The 25,156-nt window shown below is 50.3% G+C and overlaps 1 protein-coding gene across 1 annotated transcript in view; it reads left to right on the forward strand.

Moving 5' to 3' along the window:
- Positions 1–3,351: 3,351 nt before the first annotated feature.
- TENT5D (terminal nucleotidyltransferase 5D) overlaps positions 3,352–25,156 on the forward strand; it is a 61,432-nt gene continuing 39,627 nt past the window's right edge. Inside the window, exon 1 of the mRNA XM_073642132.1 lies at positions 3,352–3,413. The gene's annotated coding sequence lies outside the window, so the exon portion shown is untranslated. The remainder of the gene's footprint in view (positions 3,414–25,156) is intronic.

Raw genomic sequence — 25,156 nt, forward strand, 5'->3', positions numbered from 1 at the left:
AAGGCCTGTTTTAAGGAAAGAAAGGCCTCCTCTGCTTCGGGCGGCCACTCTCTGGGATTAGTGCCCTTACGGGTGAGCGCGGAAATTGGGGCAGTCCGGAAAGAGAAGTGCGGTATGAAGAGGCGGTAGTAGTTGGCGAAGCCCAGGAACCGCTGAATGGCCTTCAACCCCTCCGGTCGAGGCCACTTCTCGATGGCAGACAGTTTCTCAGGATCCATTCGTAGGCCTGTCTGAGAAATTATGTAGCCCAAAAATGGAAGCGAGGTCTGCTCAAAGAGGCACTTCTCATATTTAGCGAAGAGGTGGTTCTGCCTGAGCCTGAGCAGGACCTGACGAACATCCCTCCGGTGAGTCTGGAGATCCGGAGAGAAGACCAAGATGTCGTCCAGGTACACCACCACGCAGGAGTAGAGAAGGTCCCGGAAGATGTCATTGACCAACTCTTGAAAGACGGCGGGAGCGTTACAGAGACCGAAGGGCATTACCAGATATTCGTAGTGGCCGTCCCGGGTGTTGAATGCCGTCTTCCATTCATCCCCCTGACGGATACGGACCAGGTTGTACGCCCCACGAAGGTCCAGTTTGGTGAAGATTCTAGCCCCCCTCAGGCGATCAAATAATTCCGGAATGAGCGGAAGGGGGTACTTATTCTTCACCGTGATCTGGTTTAGGCCTCTATAGTCTATGCAGGGACGGAGAGAGCCGTCCTTCTTTTTAACAAAGAAGAAGCCTGCTCCCGCCGGGGAGGTAGATTTCCGGATAAATCCCCGGGCCAGATTCTCCTCAATATACTCGGACATAGACCGGATCTCAGCAGTGGACAATGGGTAAATACGCCCACGGGGAGGAGTAGTACCGGGTAACAGGTCGATAGGGCAGTCGTATGGTCTATGAGGGGGTAGTGTCTCTGCCTCCTTTTTATTAAAGACATCAGCATATGACCAATAAGGAATCGGAAGTCCAGGTAGATTAGCTGGGGTAGGAGAAGGACGGACGGGATGGACGGGAACCAGACAAGACTTATGACAGTCCTGTCCCCAGCGAAGGACTTCTCCGGTCTGCCAGTCCAGCACGGGTGCATGTCTCTGGAGCCAAGGTAGGCCTAGCAAGAGGGCGTGAGAGAGTCCAGGCAGAACATGAAAGGAGATACTCTCAGAATGCAGCATTCCCACCTGTAGAGTAATGGATTCGGTGATGAGTTGGATGGGACGTGGTAAGAGGCCCCCATCCACGGCAGCAACAGACAAGGGTACAGCCAGAGGTTTGGTGGGGATGCGGTATTTCTCTACCAGGGACTGTGAAATAAGATTCCCGGCTGCTCCAGAGTCAAGTTGGGCTAGTTCGAAATAACGGTTCTCCCCGCAGACGATTGAGACTGACAGCAGCAGAGATGGAGAGGATTTATTCTTGTCTAGGTCGACCTCTCTGAGCGAACCTAGACACAGGCGTTTCCCGACCTCTCCGGGCAGGTACGGATCCGGTGCTCCTTACTGCCACAGTAGAAGCAGCTCCCCTCGGCACGGCGTAAGTCCTGACGGGTTTTGACCATCTTGGTCTGGTCGACCTGCATAGGCTCAGGAGGGTGTACCTGGGGAGAAACGGAGGGAGTGACGGGTTTCTGGAAGGAAGGAGCTAGACGTGGAAACCTCCTCTCACGGGTGACCTCTTTGGCACGCTCCTGGAACCGTAGGTCAATCCGGGTGGCAAGAGTTATTAAATCATCGAGAGTGGTAGGAATGTCCCGACCGGCGAGTTCATCTTTAATACGGCCGGACAGACCCTCCCAGAAGACAGATACCAGAGCGTCGTTATCCCAGGCCAGCTCCGAGGCAAGGGTACGGAACCGTATGGCATATTGGCCCACGGTGAGACTTCCCTGACGGAGGCGTAGCAGAGACGATGCGGATGAGGTCTTCCGTCCAGGTTCGTCGAAGACTTTCCGGAAAGCCGTGAGAAAGGCAGGCAAGTCGGACACCAGGGGGTCTGCTCTCTCCCATAGAGGATTCAGCCAAGCCAGTGCCTCCCCCGTGAGATGGGACATGATGAAGGCTACTTTGGCCCGGTCGGAATAAAACTGGTGGGACAGGAGTTCAAAGTGCAGGGTGCACTGGTTTATGAAGCCCCGAGCCTGAGCGGAGTCGCCTCCGAAGCGAGGAGGTGCAGAAAGCCGGGGTCCGGAGCAGGATACCATGGTATTGGTGGGCAGCGGCGCTGCCGGGTTGCGAGTCATGACTCTAGCGGTGGTTGCTGGTGGAGCTGTCAGAGTGTCCAGGCGTGAGTTGACATTCCGCAGGTGACCCAGGATGGACTCCTGTTGGGACCTCTGACGGGACAGTTCATGACATAGGTCCGAGAGCGAGGGAGCTTGGGTACCACCGGGTTCCATGGCCCGAGCAAACTGTAACAGGTCTGGGAGGCGGAACCTCTGAGCTACTATACAAGGGGGCGGTCCTTGTAAGGAAGCGGGTGGTGACCAGGGAAGACGGGCAGGTAGTCACAGCAGGTGACCGGGACAGTCTCTGGGTAAACGGGCAGGTGGTCACGGCAAGTGACCGGGACAGTCTCTGGGTAAACGGGCAGGAGGTCACAGCAAGTGACCGGGGCAGTCTCTGGGTGAACGGGCAGGAGGTCACAGCAAGTGACCGGGACAGTCTCTGGGTATAGGGTAGGTACGACCTGTGACGGCTGAGCCTCCAGGTAGGCTAGCAGGCAGATGGTAGATGTGTGCTCCCAGGTGAGCAAGCGAGAGTCTCTGGAATGGCAGGTGGTCACAGCACGTGACGGCGGAGCCTCCAGGTAGGCTAGCAGGCAGGTAACAGGTGTGCGCTCCCAGGTGAGCGGGCAGGAGTCTCTGGAATGGCAGGTGGTCACAGCACGTGACGGCGGAGCCTCCAGATAGGCTAGCAGGCAGGTAGCAGATGTGCGCTCCCAGGTGAGCGGGCAAGCTGGTCCATAGACAGACTGACAGGAGTTGGAGGGCAGACCGTCGGACCTCAGGCTAGCAGGCAGGTAGCAGAAGAGCGCTCCCAGGTGAGCGGGCAAGCTGGTCCTTAGACAGACTGACAGGAGTCGGTAGGCAGACCGTCGGACCTCAGGCTAGCAGGCAGGTAAGCGGAATATCAGGCAGGAAACAGACAGAAAACTGGCAGGATTCTGGCAGGTAACTGGCAACGGGACCTGAGGGCTGAAGCAGAGTAGTGAACAGTGCAACAACATTGCTCGGGCACCTCCATTTTGGAGGAGGTGCCTTATATGTGGTGAAGTCCTCCGGCCATTGGCCGGGGACTCCTTAGGACGGCGCGCGCGGCCCCTTTAAGAGGGAGGGAGCGCGCGCGCGCCCTAAGCACAGTGGCCGGGAAGGAGCGCGCGCTGCCAGCAGAGCGGGAGGAGGACGCCGGGCTCGGAGCAGAGGGGTGAGGGGAACAGCGTCCCTGCCTAGCAGAGGGCAGGGACGCCGGCGCTACACATTCTTTATTAGCATTGCTATCCATGTAATTTCTGGAGCAGCTGTGAGCTGGAATTTTTAGCCTGGAAAGGTGCCATTAGGCAAACATGGTCCCTGGCCATTAAATAACATCTCACAGCTGGTTCGTTAGCCCCTATGTCCCCCCCTCCCCGATCCGCACTCAGCAGCACTTTGGACGCAGCGTATTTTTTCTGCGTCCAAAACGCGGTGTTCTAATGCTGCACTTTTGTTGTCGGTACATGTGAATCCACCGCATATAATGACGCTTCAATCAGTCAAAATCTGCAGGAAACTAGCGTGTCCACTACAGAAATTGACATGCTGCGGGTGAGTTTGGGTACGTGGCCACGAAAAGGAGCCGCTGCAGGTTTGAGGCTGCATGTTTATACAGCGTCAAACCCGCAGGGTCCAGATGTTACAGCATAGTGGATGGGATCTCTAGAAATCCCACGTCCACTATGCGTGCATCAGAGGCTGAAGATCACCCGTGGACACTGACATGCGGCACGTCTTTCAGGACCGCAGCATGTCAAATTCTCTTGGGGAGTCGCCAGTCTCCGCAACACAAATTTGACCACTAGAATGTATTGAATGCGGTAAATACGCATGGTTCAGTGAGCACATGTGGATATTCCTGCGTTCAATAGAATGCAATGTTTTGGATGCAGAAAAAAATATGCATCCAAAGCACTGCTACGTCCGGATCGTGGGCACAGAGCCTAAAATAAAAAAAAAATGGCATGGGCTCCTGCATCATTTTCATAACCAGCAGAGGGAAAGCCGACCGCTGGGGGCTGATATTAGTAGCCGGGGAAGGGGCCATTAGCCAACAATGTTCCCTGGCTATTAATATCAGCCCACAGCTGTTTGTTTAGCCTTTACTGGCTAGATTACAGGGGGACCCCAGAAATTTTTTTACGTAGGGTCCCCCTATAAAATCTAACCAGTAAAGGCAAAATAGACAGCTGCAGGCTGATATTTATAGTCAGGGAAGGGGCCTTGGATACTAGCCCCCTCCGCGGCTATTAATATCACCCCTCAGCAGTCCCAGAAATGGTGCATACATAAGATGTGCCAAATCTGGCTCTTAGCCTCGCTCTTCCCACTGCCCTGTAGCGGTGGCAGTGGGGTAATGTGTTTAAGGTTCATATCAGCGTTGCATTGGCAGCTGACATGAAGCCCAGGTTAGTAATGGAGGGCGTCTACACTGTGTGCAGAATTATTAGGCAAGTTGTATTTTAGAGGATTATATTTATTATTGATCAACACCTATGTTCTCAATCAACCCAAAAGACTCATAAATATCCAAGCTTAATATTTTTGGAAGTTGGAGTGTTTTTTTTTAGATTTGTCTATCTTAGGAGGATATCTGTTTGTGCAGGTAACTATTACTGTGCAGAATTATTAGGCAACTTAATAAAAACCAAATATAATCCCATCTCACTTGTTTATTTTCTCCAGGTAAACCAATATCAGTGCACAAAATTTAGAAATAAACATTTCTGACATGCAAAAACAAAAACCCCAAAAAATTAGTGATGAATATAGCCACCTTTCTTTATGATGACACTCAGCAGCCTCCATCCATAGATTCTGTCAGTTGCTTGATCTGTTTTCGATCAACATTGCATGCAGCGGCCACCACAGCCTCCCAGACACTGTTCCCAGAGGTGTACTGTTTTCCCTCCCTGTAGATCTCACATTTTATGATGGACCACAGGTTCTCTATGGGGTTCAGATCAGGTGAACAAGGGGGCCATGTCATTAATTTTTCTTCTTTTAGACCTTTACTGGCCAGCCGTGCTGTGGAGTAGTTGGATGCATGTGATGGAGCATTGTCCTGCATGAAAATCATGTTTTTCTTGAACGATACCGACTTCTTCCTGTACCACTGCTTGAAGAAGTTGTCTTCCAGAAACTGGCAGTAGGTCTGGGAGTTGAGCTTCACTCCATCCTCAACCCAAAAAGGTCCCACAAGTTCATCTTTGATGATACCAGCCCATACCAGTAGCCCACCTCCACCTTGCTGGCGTCTGAGTCGGAGTGGAGCTCTCTGCCCTTTACTGATCCAGCCTCTGGCTCATCCATCTGGCCCATCAAGAGTCACTCTCACTTCATCAGTCCATAAAACCTTTGAAAGATCAGTCTCAAGATATTTCTTGGCCCATTCTTGATGTTTTATCTTATGTTTCTTGTTCAGAGGTGGTGGTTTTTCAGCCTTCCTTACCTTGGCCATGTCCCTGAGTATCGCACACCTTGTGCTTTTTGATACTCCAGTAACGTTGCAGCTCAGAAATATGGTAAAACTGGTGGTGAATGGCATCTTGGCAGCTTCACGCTTGATTTTCCTCAATTCATGGGCAGTTATTTTGTGACTTTTTTGGCCAACACGCTTCTTGCGACCATCTTGGCTATTTGCCATGAAACGCTTGATTGTTCGGTGATCATGCTTCAAAAATTTGGAAATTTCAAGACTGCTGCCTCCCTCTGCAAGACATCTCACAATTTTGGACTTTTCAGAGCCCGTCAAATCTCTCTTCTGACCCATTTTGCCAAAGGAAAGGAAGTTGCCTAATAATTAAGCACACCTTATATAGGGGGTTGATGTCATTAGTCAACACCCCTCCTCATTACAGAGATGCACATCACCAGATTTACTTCATTGGTAGTTCGCTCTCAAGAATATGCAGCTTGGAGTAGGACGACATGTAGAAAACGTATCATGTGATCAAAATACGCATTTGCCTAATAATTCTGCACGCGGTGTATAAGACACACCCATTACTAACTGCGAAGTAAAGTCGTTGGCGCTTTTTCAATAAAAGACACGGACAGAATAAAGTATTTTAATGAAATAAAAAACACACGGTTTACATTTTTTTTTATTGTAAGGGTCCACGAAGCCCTCAATCTTCTGAAAAAAAAAGTAAAAAAGCAAACAACCATTTCCTCACCTGTCCGCCGTCAACTACGTAGTCCACGATTACCGCCGATTGTCCCTCGGCGATCCGGGTCACTTCTACAGCAGTGACATCAGCAATCACTGATGTCACAGCTGTAAAAGACAGCAATGTACACTGACAGGGGTGTAAAATCACTCCTATCAGTGTAAATTGCTGCAGGAGGTCACTGGGGTTCATCAGCTGAAGATCAGCTGATCAGCCCCAGTGAGCTCACCACCATGGGAACTTTATTCTGAATTTTCCCACGGTCAGGTCACGTGAGCGATCAGCTGATCGCTCACGTGACCGCAGGTCCTGGCAGCACAGTACATTGCGGGGAGCGAGCGCGCTCCCCGCAGTGTACCGCTGGCTGCCGGGAGGAGAGCATTGCCGGGACCGAGGACATCAGGGGCAGCTATATATTTTTTCTTTTTTTAACAGCGGGTACGCCGGCTCTGCTGAGGAGAACTACTGCTGCCCTCAGCAGCGCCGCTCTCACTATTATCAGTGGGAGCGGCGGTCGGATGAGAGTTTCCACGGCGGAAAAAATGCATCAAAAACGCTTCGTGTGCACTTAGTCTTTACAAGAGCTAAAGTCTTTTCTGTGGCCGCAGGCGCATGTTATTTTTGTAGGACGCGTTATGTTTTTACACTGTTCACTTTTCCATTAAATGCACTGAAATAATGGTGAAAAACGCAATTGTTCCATATTTTTTGTCCTTACAGCGTTTATTGTGTGGTGAATCCCCAGTGAGACGATTCTGCGGGCGGAGCGATGGAGGCGACACCGGACGATGTCGGATTTTATCATTATTTGGCCACGTTCACACGTTCAGTATTTTACATCAGTATCTGTAAGGTAAAACTGAAGGTGTGAACGTGGCCTTTTCGAGGCTTGATCGCTGCCGTTCTGGGCCGTCCTGTTGCTGGCGCCGTTCTGGGACGTCCTGTAGCTGGCGCCGTTCTGGGCCATCCCGTTACTGGCGCCGTTCTGGGCAGTCCCGTTACTGCCTCCGTTCTGGGCCGTCCTGTTACTGATGCCGTTCTGATGCTTTCATCGCTTTTACTGCATTTTTCCCCTACGTGGGAGCAGTATACAGACACCCCTGCGCTGGAGCAGTATACAGACACCCCTGCGCTGGAGCAGTATACAGACACCCCTGCTCTGGAGCAGTTTACAGACACCCCTGCTCTGGAGCAGTATACAGACACCTCTGCTTTGGAGCAGTATACAGACACCCCTGCGCTGGAGCAGTATACAGACACCCCTGCGCTGGAGCAGTATACAGACACCCCTGCTCTGGAGCAGTATACAGACACCCCTGCGCTGGAGCAGTATACAGACATCCCTGCGCTGGAGCAGTATACAGACACCCCTGCGCAGGAGCAGTATACAGACACCCCTGCGCTGGAGCAGTATACAGACACCCCTGCGCTGGAGCAGTATACAGACACCCCTGCGCTGGAGCAGTATACAGACACCCCTGCTCTGGAGCAGTATACAGACACCCCTGCTCTGGAGCAGTATACAGACACCCCTGCTCTGGAGCAGTATACAGACACCCCTGCTCTGGAGCAGTATACAGACACCCCTGCGCTGGAGCAGTATACAGACACCCCTGCGCTGGAGCAGTATACAGACACCCCTGCGCTGGAGCAGTATACAGACACCCCTGCTCTGGAGCAGTATACAGACACCCCTGCTCTGGAGCAGTATACAGACACCCCTGCTCTGGAGCAGTATACAGACACCCCTGCGCTGGAGCAGTATACAGACACCCCTGCGCTGGAGCAGTATACAGACACCCCTGCGCTGGAGCAGTATACAGACACCCCTGCGCTGGAGCAATATACAGACACCCTGCGCAGGAGACACCCCTCACATGTCACCTAATGCACAGGGGGCCCCTGAGCACAGGCTGCACATATGGTATACAGTGTGAGTCGCTACAGGAATATACAGTATATAGTTAAACATTTAAGGGGTGAGGAGCCAACAAGGATTTTAATATCTCTGGAGATCAGTGGCGCCAGAGATCCTTCTCAGACGCCGCTGATCTCCTCTGCACCTAAACATAACGTTCAGCAGCGTCTCGTCTACATGACACTGCATGATGAGGAGTTTATTATTGATCTCTTTATTGGACAGGTGAGTACAATCTATTTCTCTCAGGAATCAGCCATGTCAGAACCGAGATTACCATAAAGCACCGCTGCGCTATCCTGGGCTCTGGGTTGCATGAGATCGTGGCTCCTTTAAGAAGAACCTGTTCCTCCCGATCAGTAGCAGATTAATAGTAACTGTTATTCCAGCTCATTTATTACACATCCATCGCAGCAGAGGATGCTGGGAAATTCAGTGTCCGCAGTGCATTCCTGTCCACGGAGAGCATCATCAGCATCAGAGCGGTCGTAATGGTGACAGAGTCCTGAATGACTGGAGCCCACGGTAATGAGGCGTGAGTCACCGGGGACGTCAGCTGCTCATTCATTAATTCATTCATTCATGTTCCAACTTCTCCATTCACAAAACACTGAGATATTTCATATAGTGAGAGAGGAAGAAACATCACAAAGAAAGCGACAAGTAATGGAAAATAATGAAAGGCAAAAACTGACAGAGAAAAGTCTGCTGACAGCCACCGGATGGCGCCACCATCACATAGAAATCCAGGTCTATCATACTATACACACACATATATATACAGTGGGGAAAATAAGTATTTGATACACTGCCGATTTTGCAAGTTTTCCCACCTACACAGAATGGAGAGGTCTGTAATTTTATCGTAGGTACACTTCAACTGTGAGAGACGGAAGCTAAAAATAAAATCCAGAAAATCACATTGAATGATTTTTACATAATTAAATTGCTTTTTATTGCATGAAATAAGTATTTGATCACCGACCAACCAGCAAGAATTCTGTCTCTCACAGACCTGTTAGTTTTTCTGTAAGAATTCCTCCTACTCTGCACTCATTACCTGTATTAATTGCATCTGTTTGAACTCGTTACCTGTATAAAAGACACCTGTCCACACACTTAATCACACTCCAACCTCTCCACCGTGGCCAAGACCAAAGAGCTGTCTAAGGACACCAGGGACAAAACTGTAAACCTGCACAAGGCTGGGATGGGCTACAGGACAATAGACAAGCAGCTTGGTGAGAAGGCAACTTTTGGCACAATTATTAGAAAATGGAAGAAACACAAGATGACGTCAATCTTCCTCAGTCTGGGGTTACATTCAAGATCTCGCCTCATGGGGTAAGGATGATTCTGAGAAAGGTCAGGAATCAGCCCAGAACTACACAGGAGGAAGTGGTCAATGACCTGAAGAGAGCTGGGACCAGTCTCAAACATTACCGTCAGTAACACACTACGCCGTCATGGATTAAAATCCTGCAGGGCACGCAAGGTCCCCCTGCTCACGCCAGCACATGTCCAGGCCCGTTCGAAGTTCCCCCAATGACCATCTGGATGATCCAGAGGAGGCGGGAGAAGGTCATGTGGTCAGATGAGACTAAAATATAACTTTTTGGTATCAACTCCACTCGCCGTGTTTGGAGAAAGAAGAAGGATGAGTACAACCCCAAGAACACCATCCCAACCATGAAGCATGGTGAGGGAAACATTATACTTTGGGGATGCTTTTCTGCAAAGGGGACAGGACGACTACGCCGTATTGAAGGAAGGATGGATGGGGTCATGTGTCACGAGATTTTGGCCAACAACCTTCTTCCTTCAGTAAGAGCATTGAAGATGGGTGGTGGCTGGGTCTTCCAGCATGACTGTCAGGCAAAAGGTGTTTTTTCCCGAATTTTAAAAATGAGAGCTGTTTTAAAAAAGAAAACCCCCCACCCCTATCCGTTTGTAAGAAGACATAGAATTGCAGTGCTGGCCCCCACCCTAACAATTTTTATTAGCGTCGTAAACCCTCAGTGTAGCGCAGCTTCTAGCTCAAACTAGATTATTCCCTCCAAAATTCCCATTGTTTAAAAGCTTGTACAGTTAATGTAGAATTTAAAAACGCACATGACGGTCACTAACCCAGGGACCAGATTTTTGGAATGTTCACATTTCCTGGTTACAATGATATATTTTTCATAACTGGGATACCCCCAGAAATCGAGGAATTGGTTTCTTAGCTTCTGAGTATCATAGAGAGGTCCTGTTTAATATCCATCTGCATGAAAATTAGTGACGGCCAACATGATGTCTCCATCTTGGATGTGGGACCCCCCGCACACCAAGATATGAAACATGAAGGTTTTATGTTCTATGCAGCTGGGTGGTCTCACAAAGCCGAGCCCCCCTTGTGAGGTAAATAATGGGTGTCTCCCAGAGTTTTGGCTGCTTTTCAAAAAAGCAAATCGGCCATTTTCAGGGCATTCTTCTCAGGGACGCCAGACGCACGCACACCACGCTGCGCGGAAGAATCACGTCTAATTTCCGGGGAGCCGTCCCCCCCACAGAATCTGAGACCATCACCTCGTGGCGCAGGTTTTGCTATTACTTATCCCTTTTATTTTAATAACTGTTTATGCATACATGTAAATTGTCTCCTTTATAATATCTTGTATATATTTTGTAAACACTGCCCCCCTTTTGGGAGTAAATCATTAATTATTTACCAGTTTCGTCCTTCTTGTCCTATGTCGAGCAAACACGTTCCTCACCCGCTAATTCACGTTACCTAACGGGTACCCGATCCACCTGTTAAGCGATCGGTGGTGGCAGTATACCAGTATTTATGTGATATTGTGGTTTGAGGGTGGCTGGTCGGAGGTATATATACGTTCCTGGAAGGAACTGGTGGTATATATACGTCCTGTCACATCACGTGCCGCAATAGTCGACATAAACTAGAGCAGCTGCACCCGTGCTTATCCTCGGTCAATACCGTGTTTGACCAGCAGGATAAGGGGGCGCCAGAGAGCTGCAAGGTCTGACCCAAAAGTGGGTGTCGTTTTCGTGACAAATTGGTAGCAAGCGGTGGGATCATAGGACATTAGTGATCGGGTTTGAGCAATCATTCCTCTCACTAAAAGCTTGCACGGTTCTTACCTGGACCCTGCACGAAAGTTTTGAAGATCGAACTCAGTGTTTATTAGATCTGAGACAATACTGTATGTGTAGCAGTTACCCCTACCCTTCTTCGTTTTTTCTTTTCTATTTTTATTTTGGTGATCATGGTCGTAGTTGGGGAGTCCTGGTACAACCAGCAGAAAAAGGACACTCTTATTGGAATATGTATAACCAAAGGCATTGACCCCCACGGCAAAAGCAGAGAACAAATGATTGCTGAACTGTTACAAGATGCTGCAGAGCCCGTCCGACAGCAGAGCCCTGATGAGGGGGCGGCCAGCCAAGGCCCGGATGGCGCTACTGCAGGGGTCCAACCTGTGATTGCCAGCCATACCCGCAACCAGGGTAGTGTGGACCCCCACCTGCAGATGGCCTTGGAGGAGCTGGCTGCAGACGATCGTGATGGACGACTGGAGCTGATCCTGAAATTCCAGGAGCGGGCTGAGCGACAAGCCCAAGCTGACCGAGAGGCTGCTGAGCGACAAGCTGACCGACAACACCAGCTGGAGCTAGCCCGGATTCAGAAGTAGTCGCCCTCTACGCAGACCCGTGAGTCCAACAGTGCCAACTGCTTTAAACCTCGTCCTGAGCACTTCCCTGTGATGGAAAAGGAGGGGGACTTGTACACATTTCTGCGAGGCTTTGAAAAGGCCTGCAGGCAGTATCAGCTGCCCACCGACCAATGGGCAAGATATTTAACTCCAGGGCTCAGAGGAAAAGCCTTGGAGGTGTTCGCTTCCCTCCCTCGAGAACAAGATGGAGACTATGAGGCCGTCAAGCAGGCCCTGATAAAAAAGTACCAGCTGACTCCGGAGGTTTACGGGAAAAAGTTCAGAGCCCTCCAACGTGGACCACATGACACCTACAGCGATGTGGTAGACGGGCTCAGAACCAACTTTGAGCAGTGGATCCAAGGACTGTCAGCGACCACCTTTGAGCAGCTAAAGGATCTGATGGTGAAAGACCAGTTCCTGCATCTGTGTCCGACTGAGGTACGGCAGTTCGTGATGGATCGGGAGCCACCAGATGCCAATAAAGCAGCGCAGATCGCAGACACCTACGAGGCTAACCGGAGACCAGAGGTGCGGAAGCCGGTCGTTGCCAGCTGGAAAGGGGGTAAGCCATCAACCACCATCCCTGCCCCTGCCAGCCGACCTTCCGGAGGCCTTTTTCCCGTTACCAAGGCCCTGCCTGCATCTGATGCCCGCAGGTGTTATTCCTGCAACCAGACTGGTCATCTCAGCGCCACTTGCCCAGAGAAGCAGAGGAAGAACCCCCCATCCAAGGCCCCAGGGCCTAATGCATCAGTTCTTTTGGTGGGTGGGCCGGTTGGGAGGGCCTGTGAAAACTTTCAGTCTGTCAGGGTGGGGGACACTCTCACTGTAGGCCTCAAGGACACTGGGGCCGAATGAACCCTCATCCGACCCGAACTGGTGTCCACTGAAGAGCTTATTCCGGGAAAGACCCTGACTGTCACCGGGATTGGGAGCATCCGATGCCCCTTGCCCATGGCCCGGGTTTTTATTGATTGGGGTGCGGGGAGTGGGGTGAAGGAAGTGGGAATATCTGCAAACCTACCTGCAAATGTTTTGTTGGGAACTGATTTGGGGAGGATGCTTGCTTATTATGTCCCTGACGCCCCTCCCAGATCTGATACGGTTGGTAAGGTTAATGCTGATACTGTGAATGTCAATGATTTACATGATGATGATGATGATGATGATGATGATGTTGTTGTATTGGAAGGTGCAGGAGAACTCAGCCATGTCCCTCTGCGGGGTGATGTTGCTGAGGATCCCCTAGCAGGAGCAAAGGTCAGTGCCAAGGGTAATGGGGAGAGGCAAAAGGACCATGACGCAGGTGGTGCTGTGCCAGTGACCAGTGTCACAACAGAAGGTGACCTGGCTGATAGTCGCTGCCCCATACGTAGCACTGTGCCTGAGGTAATGGAGGATGATGGAGAAGTAGTTCTCATGGCCTCGCAGGCTAATGAGACGGTGTTATTCCCTGGGGAGACGGCCTATATAGCCGCTGTTACCCGCAGTCAGAGTGCCCAGAACGCAAGTAACGCCCTGCCTTCTGGACCCCCCTCGGACAGAGGAATAACCAGATCATGTATGGACCCAGAGCCGGTCCCAGAGGGTCCCCGTGAGGACGTGGCCTTAACCTCACTTCTGGCTTCCTCCAGCCAGGAGTTTCAGGCAGCTCTGCACTCAGATGCTAGCCTGGAGACGTTAAGGAACCTCGCGGAGAAACCCACCTCTGAGTCGGATAAGGAGAGGGTATTCTGGGACCAAGGAAGGTTGTACCGGGAGACAGTTCCCTGTACATCCCAACAGGAGTGGCTAAGGGAAAGACAGCTGGTCGTCCCCTACCAATTCAGGGACGAGTTGTTGCGGATCGCCCATGAAATTCCACTCGCTGGACACTTGGGGGTCAGAAAAACCAAGGCCCGGCTGTCCCATCACTTTTATTGGCCCAAAATGAGGACAGATGTGGTGAACTACTGTCGCTCCTGTACCACGTGTCAAAGAGTGGGAAAGTCAGGGCCGGCCCCCAAAGCCCCCCTGATCTCTTTGCCAGTGATAGAGGAGCCTTTCCAGAGGATTGCTGTGGACATTGTGGGACCACTGGCCATGCCCAGCAGCTCTGGAAAACGTTTCATCCTTACCGTGGTAGACTATGCTACCCGGTATCCGGAGGCAGTAGCCCTGTCCTCAATTAGGGCGGATAAGGTGGCGGACGCCCTCTTGGCCATCTTTTCACGAGTAGGATTTCCCAGGGAGATGCTTACCTACCAGGGGACTCAGTTCATGTCACGCTTAATGGAGGCTCTATGTAAGAAAATGCAGGTGCAGCATTTGGTATCGAGCGCGTATCACCCACAGACCAATGGTTTGTGTGAGCGATTCAACGGTACCCTCAAACAGATGTTAAAAATGCTGGTTGAAACCCAGGGTCGCGACTGGGAACCTTACCTCCCACACCTGTTATTTGCTTACAGAGAGGTTCCACAGGCCTCAACGGGGTTCTCCCCCTTTGAGCTCCTGTATGGCAGCCGTGTCCGAGGACCCCTTGGGTTGATAAGAGAATTCTGGGAAGAAGAGCCGAGCTCCCCTGGAGTGTCCATCGTGGAGTATGTCATGCGCTTCCGTGACAAGATGCAGACCTTGACGCAGTTGGTGCATGACAACATGGCGCAAGCCCAGGCTGACCAGAAGCATTGGTATGACCAGAACGCCTGAGAAAGGACCTACCAGGTGGGTCAGAAGCTGTGGGTGCTGGTCCCCGTACCAAAGGACAAGCTTCAGGCGGCCTGGGAAGGCCCGTACGTCATTCACCAACAGCTCAACCCGGTCACCTACGTGATCACACTTGACCACGAGCGGGGTAGGCGGAAGGCGTTTCACGTTAATATGATGAAGGCTCAGCAAGAACGTGGAACCTGCGTCCTACTGGTCTGCAACCTGCCCGAGGATGGGGAGGATGAGCCCCTCTTGGACATGCTCGCCCAAGCGAAGGCCAGCGGGTCCCTAGAGGATGTAGAGCTAAGCGACTTGCTATCCGCAGACCAGAGGTCTCAGATGCAAGCAGTGCTGAAACCCTTCCAAGCAGTGTTCACCAACCTGCCTGGCAGGACTGAAGTGGCGGTCCATGAAGTGGACACCGGAAATCATGCCCCACTCCGGCGGACAGCCTATCGAATCTCCGACGAGGTGCAGCATGTCATGCGCCAGGAGGTCGAGGAGATGCTGCAGTTGGGGGTGATTAAGCGGTCCAAGAGCGCGTGGGCCTCACCTGTAGTCCTGGTGCCAAAGAAGGACCGGACCACCCGGTTCTGTGTGGACTACAGGGGGCTCAACGCTATCACAGCCTCTGATGCACAACCAATGCCACGCATTGAGGAGCTGCTGGAGCGGTTAGCCAATGCGAGCTATCTCTCCATTATGGATTTGAGTCGGGGATATTGGCAGATTCCCTTGAGCCCCGGGGCCCAGGAGAAGTCCGCCTTTATCACCCCCTTCGGATTGTATGAATCCACGGTCATGCCTTTCGGCATGAAAAATGCCCCTGCCACGTTCCAGCAAATGGTCAACCACCTGCTCCAGGGACTGCAGAGGTACGCAGTGGCGTACCTGGATGACATTGCCATCTTCAGTCCCACCTGGGAGGATCACCTCGAGCATCTGCAGCAGGTGCTCGGGCGCATTCACCAGGCGGGCTTGACCATCAAGCCGGGAAAGTGCCAGATGGGCATGAACGAGGTCCACTACCTGGGGCACCGGGTAGGTGGGGGTACTCTGAAGCCAGAGCCTGGAAAGGTGGATGCTATCGTGTCCTGGTCCACCCCCAGGACCAAGAAGCAGGTGCAGTCCTTCTTGGGCACCGCAGGGTACTATAGACGCTTTGTACAGGACTATAGTAGCCTTGCAAAGCCCTTGACAGACCTCACCAGGAAGAGCCTACCCCATTCCGTCAAATTGACAGATGAATGCGAGGTGGCCTTTAGGGCGTTGAAGACTGCCTTGAGCAGATCCCCTGTGCTAAAGGCGGTCGACGGCACACGGCCACTCTTAGTACAGACCGACGCCAGTGAGTTTGGCCTCGGTGCTGTACTCAGCCAGGTCGACTCGGGGAACCAAGAACACCCCGTGTTGTACCTAAGCCGGAAACTGCTGCCGAGGGAAGTGGCCTATTCCACTGTAGAGAAGGAGTGCCTGGCCATTGTATGGGCCCTCAACCGCTTACAGCCTTACTTGTACGGGCGCCCCTTCACTGTCGTGACTGACCACAACCCCCTGAGTTGGCTGCACACCATGTCAGGTGCCAACGGAAGGTTGTTACGCTGGAGCCTCACCCTCCAGCAGTACGACTTTACCCTTCAACACCGCAAGGGCAGCGAGCATGGCAATGCCGATGGGTTGTCCCGGCGAGGGGAGCCTCCAGACATACGCTTGGAGGAGTACCAGAAGGTCCTACCTCCATAGCGCAGTCAAAAAGGGGGAGGTGTCAGGCAAAAGGTATTTTTTCCCGAATTTTAAAAATGAGAGATGTTTTAAGAAAGAAAACCCCCCATCCCTATCCGTTTGTAAGAAGACATAGAACTGCAGTGCTGGCCCCCACCCTAAGAATTTTTATTAGCGTCGTAAAATCCTCATTGTAGCGTAGCTTCTAGCTCAAACTAGATTATTCCCTCCAAAATTCCCATTGTTTAAAAGCTTGTACAGTTAATGTAGAATTTAAAAACGCACATGACGGTCACTAACCCAGGGACCAGATTTTTGGAATGTTCACATTTTCCTGGTTACAATGATATATTTTTCATAACTGGGATACCCCCAGAAATCGAGGAATTGGTTTCTTAGCTTCTGAGCATCATAGAGAGGTCCTGTTTAATATCCATCTGCATGAAAATTAGTGACGGCCAACATGATGTCTCCATCTTGGATGTGGGACCCCCCCACACCAAGATATGAAACATGAAGGTTTTTATGTTCTATGCAGCTGGGTGGTCTCACAAAGCCGAGCCCCCCTTGTGAGGTAAATAATGGGTGTCTCCCAGAGTTTTGGCTGCTTTTCAAAAAAGCAAATTGGCCATTTTCAGGGCATTCTTCTTAGGGACGCCAGACGCATGCACACTACGCTGCGCGGAAGAATCACGTCTAATTTCCGGGGAGCCGTCCCCCCCCACAGAATCTGAGATCATCACCTCGTGGCGCAGGTTTTGCTATTACTTATCCCTTTTATTTTAATAACTGTTTATGCATACATGTAAATTGTCTCCTTTATAATATCTTGTATATATTTTGTAAACACTGCCCCCCTTTTGGGAGTAAATCATTAATTATTTACCAGTTTCGTCCTTCTTGTCCTATGTCGAGCAAACACGTTCCTCACCCGCTAATTCACGTTACCTACCAGGTACCCGATACACCTGTTAAGCGATCGGTGGTGGCAGTATACCAGTATTTATGTGATATTGTGGTTTGAGGGTGGCTGGTCGGAGGTATATATACGTTCCTGGAAGGAACTGGTGGTATATATACGTCCTGTCACATCACGTGCCGCAATAGTCGACATAAACTAGAGCAGCTGCACCCGTGCTTATCCTCGGTCAATACCGTGTTTGACCAGCAGGATAAGGGGGCGCCAGAGAGCTGCAAGGTCTGACCCAAAAGTGGGTGTCGTTTTCCTGACAATGACATTGACACTGAAACACACAGCCAGGGCAACTAAGCAGTGGCTCCGTAAGAAGCATTTCAAGGTCCTGGAGTGCCCTAGTCGGTCTCCAGACCTGAACTCAATAGAAAATCTTTGGAGGGAGCTGAAACTCAATATTGCCCATTGACAGCCCTGAAACCTGAAAGATCTGGAGAAGATCTGTATGGAGGAGAGGGCCAAAATCCCTGCTGCAGTGTGTGTGCAAACCTGGTCAAGAACTACAGGAAACGTCTGACCTCAGGAATTGTAACAAAGGTTTGTGTACTGAATATTAAGTTGTTTTTCTATTGTATCAAATAATTAATTTGCATTTTATTGCATGAGATATGTAGAAATCATACAATGTGATTTTCTGGATTTTATTTTTAGATTCTGGCTCTCACAGGTGAAGTGACCTACGATAAAAAATTACAGATCTCTCCATTCTTAGTAGGTGGGAAAACTTTCAAACTCGGCAGTGTATCAAATACTTATTTCCCCCACTGTATATGTATATACATACACACACACACATATACAGTGGGAGAAATACGTATTTGATACACTGCTGATATTGAAAGTAGCGTTTTGCATTTAGCCCAAAAGTTCTCCTTTGGTCTCATCTGACATATAGCAAACTGCAAACTGAACTTCTTATGGCTTTAAAACATCGCTTTCTTCTTGCCACTCTTCCGTAAAGGCCAGATTTGTGGAGTATATGACTAATAGTCATGGTGTGGACAGATTCTCCCCCTGAGCTGTGGATCTCTGCAGCTCCTCCAGTGACCATGCACTCCTTCCATCTTTGGATGATGGAAATGTTCAGAGTTTGGGCTATATTTTCTTTTTCTTTTTTTTTTTTTATAACCTAACCCTGCTTTACTCTTCTCCACAGCTTTATACCTGACCTGTCTGGTGGGCTCCTTGGTTTTCAGCTTTATCCCTGACCTGTCAGGTGGGCTCCTTGGTTTTCAGCTTTATCCCTGACCTGTCTGGTGGGCTCCTTGGTTTTCATGCTGTTTGATCCCTAATGTTCTCACACAAACCTCTGAGGCCTTCACAGAACAGCTGTAGTTATACTGAGAAGAAATCACACCCAGGTGGATGCAATGTTCTAATTATGTGACTTCTGGCGGCTATCGGTCACTCAGGATTTTATTTAGGGGCATCAGACTACAGGGGGCTGAATATTAATGCACAAAACAATTATCAGATTTAGATTAAAATAAGTAGAAAAACTTGTATCATTTCCTTGACACTTCACAAATACTTGCTACTTTGTGTTCACATAAAATCCTAATAACAGATTTAAAGTTTGTGGGTGTAATGTGAAAAAAATATAGAAAAGTTCATAGGGTATGAAGACTTTTTCAAGGTACTATATATAGTAAAGGGAGGAGAGAAGCATAAAATAATCACATAGAAATATTATAGTAGTTATATTCTTGTACATTGGGGCAGTATTTTAGTAGTAACAGAGAGTGAAATAAGTATTGAACACGTCACAATTTTCTAAATAAATATATTTCTAAAGATGCTACTGACATGAAATTCCCACCAGATGTCGGTAACAACCCATCCAATCCACACAAGCAAAGAAATCAAACCATAGATGTCTATAAATTATGTTGTGTAATAATGAGAAATGACAGGGAAAAAATATTGAACACGCTTACTGAAATGTATTTAATACTTCGTACAAAAGCCTTTATTTGTGATGAAGCTTCAAGACTACTCCTATATGGAGAAACTAGTCACAGACATTGCTGAGGTGTGATTTTGGCTCATTCTTCCACACAAACACTCTTCATATCCTGAAGGTCCTGTGGGCTCCTTGTATGAACTCTGAGCTTTAGTTCCTTCCATACATTTTCTGTTGGATTCAGGTCTGGTGCTCGGCTCGGCCATTCTAGCAGCTTTATTTTCTTCTACTGCAACCAATTGAGTTTCCTGGGCTGTGTGTTTGGGATCATTGTCTTGCTGAAATGTCCACCCTCGTTTCATCTTCATCATCCTGGTAGATGGCAACAGATTTTTTTTAAAAATGTCCCAGTGCATTTGTCCTTTCATCCTTCCTTCAATCAAATGAAGTCTGCCACCACCATATGCTGAAAAACAGCCCCACATCATGATGTTCCCACCTCCAAACTTCACTGATGGGCAGGGCCGCCACCAGGAATTTAAGGGTCCCATACTGGCAAAATGTTCAGGCCCCCTAGAGACTCCGCCCAGGCTCCACCCCACCTCTTGAACCTTCCACAGTCCCACCGCCCACTCTTGCAAAAACTCCACTTCTGCACCCCGTCCCCACCAATCACACATTAACAGTTCCCAGTGAACACCAGATCACACACAGAGCCAGCAGCTTTTGTTTTGGCCAAAAGATTTTTTAAAGCGGCACCACGACAAGGTTGACACTTTTGGACAAGTCCTACTCTACTCTCACCTATTAAACATTTGTTAAAATATCCAATACTCTTTTTAGGTATATTTTTATTTTCTTTATGGGAATGTGTCACATAATTTTTTTAAAATTAACAATAATACTACATACAAGGAACAAATACCGCCACACCATGACCAGACAACATATTACCACCACATAGTGACCAAATAATACTACATACAAGGAACAAATACGGCCACACCATGACCAGACCACATATTATCACCACATAGTGACGAATAATACAATATGCAAAGAACAAATACCACCACACCGTGGCCAGATCACATATTACCACCACATAATGACCAAATAATACCACATACAAGGAACAAATACTGCCACACCATGACCAGACCACATATTACCACCCCATGGTGACCGAATAATACCACACACAAGGAACAAATAATGCTACACCATTACCAAACCACATAGTGGCCGAATACTACAATACTGATCATTACGAAAAATAACACAACATTAATATTACCATAAGTGCCATTATACACAGGAGTTCTGTACATAGTATACAGTGTATAGTGTCAGAGTACAGGTAATACAGTGATCACCAGTGACATTATACACCAGAGCTCTGTATATAGTGTATAGATAATACAGTGATCACCAGTGACATTATACACAGGAGCTCTATATATAGTGTATAGTGTCAGTGTACAGGTAACACACTGACTCACGAGTGACGTCTCTAGTAGAAGTCCTTCATCTTCGCTTTCCTTTTTCATCCAGCACAGACCACCATCACGTCTTCCAGCCAGGGCTTGTCTATGCAGAAAATAACACAGTTATCCAGAGCACATTCCCCATTTTTTCCCAACTTCTACACTAGATGAAAAAGAAGAAAAGCAACATAGTGCCACCCCGCACAATAACAGCACTCCCCTCCCCTATTGAAAACAGTATCCTCAAAAATAAAATACATCTCAGCAGTAATAATATCCCTTAATTAGCCTCTACAGAAATAATATTCCCCATCCCGGCCCCCTTATGTCTCATTCCTAGCCCCTTGTGTCTCATTACTGGCCCCAGCTATATGTTCTCCATTCTGCCGCATACGATCTCCCTTCCTGCCCAATCTGACTTCTCCATCCTGACCCACCTGTGTCACATGATCCTGCCCCATCTGTCTCCATCCTGCCCCATCTGTCCCATGATCCTGCCCTATGAGTCTCCATTCTGCCTCATGATCCTGCCCTCTGTCTCCATCCTGCCCCATGAGTCTCCATTTTGCCCCGTGTCCCATGATTGTGCCCCATGAGTCTCCTTTCTGCCCCATGAGTCTCCATCCTGCCCCATGTATCCCATGATCCTGCCCCATGAGTCTCCATTCTGCCTCATGATCCTGCCCCATCTGGCTCCATCCTGCCCAATGAGTCCCATGATGTGCCCCATGAGTCTCCTTTCTGCCCCATGTGTCCCATGAGTCTCCATCCTGCCCCATGTATCCCATGATCCTGCCCCATGAGTCTCCATTCTGCCTCATGATCCTGCCCTCTGTCTCCATCCTGCCCCATGAGTCTCCATTTTGCCCCGTGTCCCATGATCCTGCCCCATCTGTCTCCATCCTGCCTCATGATCCTGCCCCATCTGTCTCCATCCTGCCTCATGATCCTGCCCCATCTGTCTCCATCCTGCCCAATGAGTCCCATGTTCTTGCCAAATGAGTCCCAATTCTGCCCCATGTGTCCCATGAACCTGCCCCATGTGTCTCCATCCTCCCCCATCTGTCTCCATCTTGCCCCATGATCCTGCCCCATCTGTCTACATCCTGCCCCATGATCCTGCCCCATCTGTCTCCATCCTGCCCCATGATCCTGCCCCATCTGTCTCCATCCTGCCCCATCTGTCTCTATCCTGCCCCATGATCCTGCCCCATCTGTCTCCATCCTGCCCCATGATCCTGCCCCATCTGTCTCCATCCTGCCCCATCTGTCTCCATCCTGCCCCATGATCCTGCCCCATCTGTCTCTATCCTGCCCCATGATCCTGCCCCATCTGTCTCCATCCTGCCCCATCTGTCTCCATCCTGCCCCATCTGTCTCCATCCTGCCCCATGATCCTGCCCCATCTGTCTCCATCCTGCCCCATGATCCTGCCCCATCTGTCTCCATCCTGCCCCATCTGTCTCCATCCTGCCCCATGATCCTGCCCCATCTGTCTCCATCCTGCCCCATCTGTCTCCATCCTGCCCCATCTGTCTCCATCCTGCCCCATGATCCTGTCCCATCTGTCTCTATCCTGCCCCATCTGTCTCCATCCTGCCCCATCTGTCTCCATCCTGCCCCATCTGTCTCCATCCTGCCCCATGATCCTGCCCCATCTGTCTCCATCCTGCCCCATGATCCTGCCCCATCTGTCTCCATCCTGCCCCATGATCCTGTCCCATCTGTCTCCATCCTGCCCCATGATCCTGTCCCATCTGTCTCCATCCTGCCCCATAATCCTGCCCCATCTGTCTCCATCCTGCCCCATGATCCTGTCCCATCTGTCTCTATCCTGCCCCATCTGTCTCCAACGTGCCCCATCTGTCTCCATCCTGCCCCATCTGTCTCCATCCTGCCCCATGATCCTGCCCCATCTGTCTCCATCCTGCCCCATCTGTCTCCATCCTGCCCCATGATCCTGCCCCATCTGTCTCCATCCTGCCCCATCTGTCTCCATCCTGCCCCATGATCCTGCCCCATCTGTCTCCATCCTGCCCCATCTGTCTCCATCTTGCCCCATGATCCTTCCCCCATCTGTCTCCATCCTGCCCCATGATCCTGCCCCATCTGTCTCCATCCTGCCCCATGATCCTGCCCCATCTGTCTCCATCCTGCCCCATGATCCTGTCCCATCTGTCTCTATCCTGCCCCATCTGTCTCCATCCTGCCCCATGATCCTGTCCCATCTGTCTCCATCCTGCCCCATGATCCTGCCCCATCTGTCTCCATCCTGCCCCATGATCCTGTCCCATCTGTCTCCATCCTGCCCCATGTATCTCCACATTGCAGCTTGCCGCTTTCAGTACAAAAAGAGTTTCTCCTTACCTGACCGCGGTCCAGAGTCGATGTGACGCGCCCCCTGGGCCATGTTTGGGGTGCGGCGCGCGTGCGCGCGGGGAATACCCGGAGCCGGATCCGATGGGGGTAGTAGTCTTCGTGTGGCGGTGACCCGGTCCGTGCCCAGGGTGGTCAAACTAAGTGGCGTTATTGGTATGATGGTAATAGTGTCCGACTACGCCACCCGTTGAATGCGGCTATGAAGCCGCCGCTGCAGGGCAGTCCGCTGAGGCCGGTGGTACGGATGTGCAGCGTGGATGGTATAACCCCCAACGGGAGGGGTATGGCCTCAGGGCAGATGGTGAAGCAGGAAAAGATGACAGTGGAGTGGTGGTGTGACAAGGAAGCTCAGAGACGTGCAATTGCAGTTTTCACAGCTTTACTCACAGTTCTTTATCAGGTCCCTTGTGTACAGCTAGGACCACCCGAGCCGTGCTGCGTCCACCAGGTGCGGGACTCGGCCAACTCCCAGGCAGTTCCAGAGCGTGGTCCTGAGCTCCCCTCTCTTCCTTTCTACTGGCCGTCCCCACCAGGGATCCACCTTTGTCCAGCTCCCTCGGGCCTTCTGGTGGTGAAACCTTTCCCGGTTTCCCTGACCCTATATGGTATGCCTTCCTGGTAGATATGGCGAGGGGTCGGCCAAAACTTGTCCACGACCTCCGGTTCCTGGCTAAGGATAATTGGCCTTCACCAGTTTGGGATCCGGCACCCTGTTCTGCCAACCCTTCACCCGTTATTTCATGGGATCTCAGGGTTCCCTCTCTCTTGCGTCTCTGGGCCTTTCCTGGTGTTTCTGTTCCTTCTTCCTCTGACTTCTCTCTCTCTCCCTCTCTCAGCTTCAGGCCTCCACTCCAGGCCTGACTCTGGAGCTGGGCCCAGACTGAGCCACAGCTCCCTGTCAGCCCTCTCTGGCTGAGCTCCTCTCTGCACAGAACAGACAGACCCTGATCTAAGATGGTGCCCACCTTATATACTCCCTTCTGACACCCGAGCCCAGGTGACGAGCAACCAATGGGCTCCTACCTATGCCCAGAGTCCCTCCCCTGTCTGCTCCTACACCACTGGGATGTTCCTCCCCCCCCCACTCCAGCCAGGGACAGAAGCTGTCGTACCTGCACATCTATCTGGTGGGAGTACCGTTGATCTGTCCCCCGGAAATGGGGTGAGTGTAGTGCATGCAGCTAACTGAGCCCAGTTCCACACTCCATCCTTACCCGGGAGTGGAATACCACACCTCTGGTCTGAGGTGCAATACCCCTGTAGCAGCCGAGTCCTCGGGGTGCTACATTTACCCCTGGTAAACCACAGCACGTCCTCGGGCTGGAATAGAGCAAAAGCAAATTACAACATACAAAATTTTTAAAGTGCACTCACATATAAGACGTTAACCAACAACTCATCCCTTTATGGGAGGTACTCTTTTCTTCTTTCTCTTAACGTTACAGGTATAAAACATTACGGAAACATTATCAGACTTTCTTCACATACTTATAAAATACCATTACCTCTTTTAGCATCATATAAAACTTTGTCATATAAAACATTCTTGACCAACACGTTCTTGATCTCTGGCCACCGTGCAACTTGTGACCAGGTAAAGTGCAACAGTCACTAGTTCCAAAGTAGAAAAGCAGTTCTTCTATAAAACCAGTAGGGGGCGCGTTAAGAAGCGCAACTATTTACAGGGTGGCCGCTCTCAGTCCTCGGCCAGTGGGAATAGGGAAATGGCTGCTCACAGTCCTCAGCCTGGTTGGGGATTAGGGCACACAGGTAACAGTTCACACAAACACCAATTTTACGACAGTTCTTGTACCCTGACGGGTAACTATATACAGTCCTTCTTTACCACTCTCTAATAATGGTGTCCTCTTCGTTCTCCTTCCTGAGGGTAGTCTTCAGACCCATCCGGGTCCTCTTGGCTTTCCCCATACTGTATCTCCTCCTCAGTCA

This window comes from Phyllobates terribilis, unplaced genomic scaffold (assembly GCF_046119375.1).
Source record: "Phyllobates terribilis strain yellow unplaced genomic scaffold, ASM4611937v1 Scaffold_7__3_contigs__length_470593459, whole genome shotgun sequence".
Classification (NCBI taxonomy): Eukaryota; Metazoa; Chordata; class Amphibia; order Anura; family Dendrobatidae; genus Phyllobates; species Phyllobates terribilis.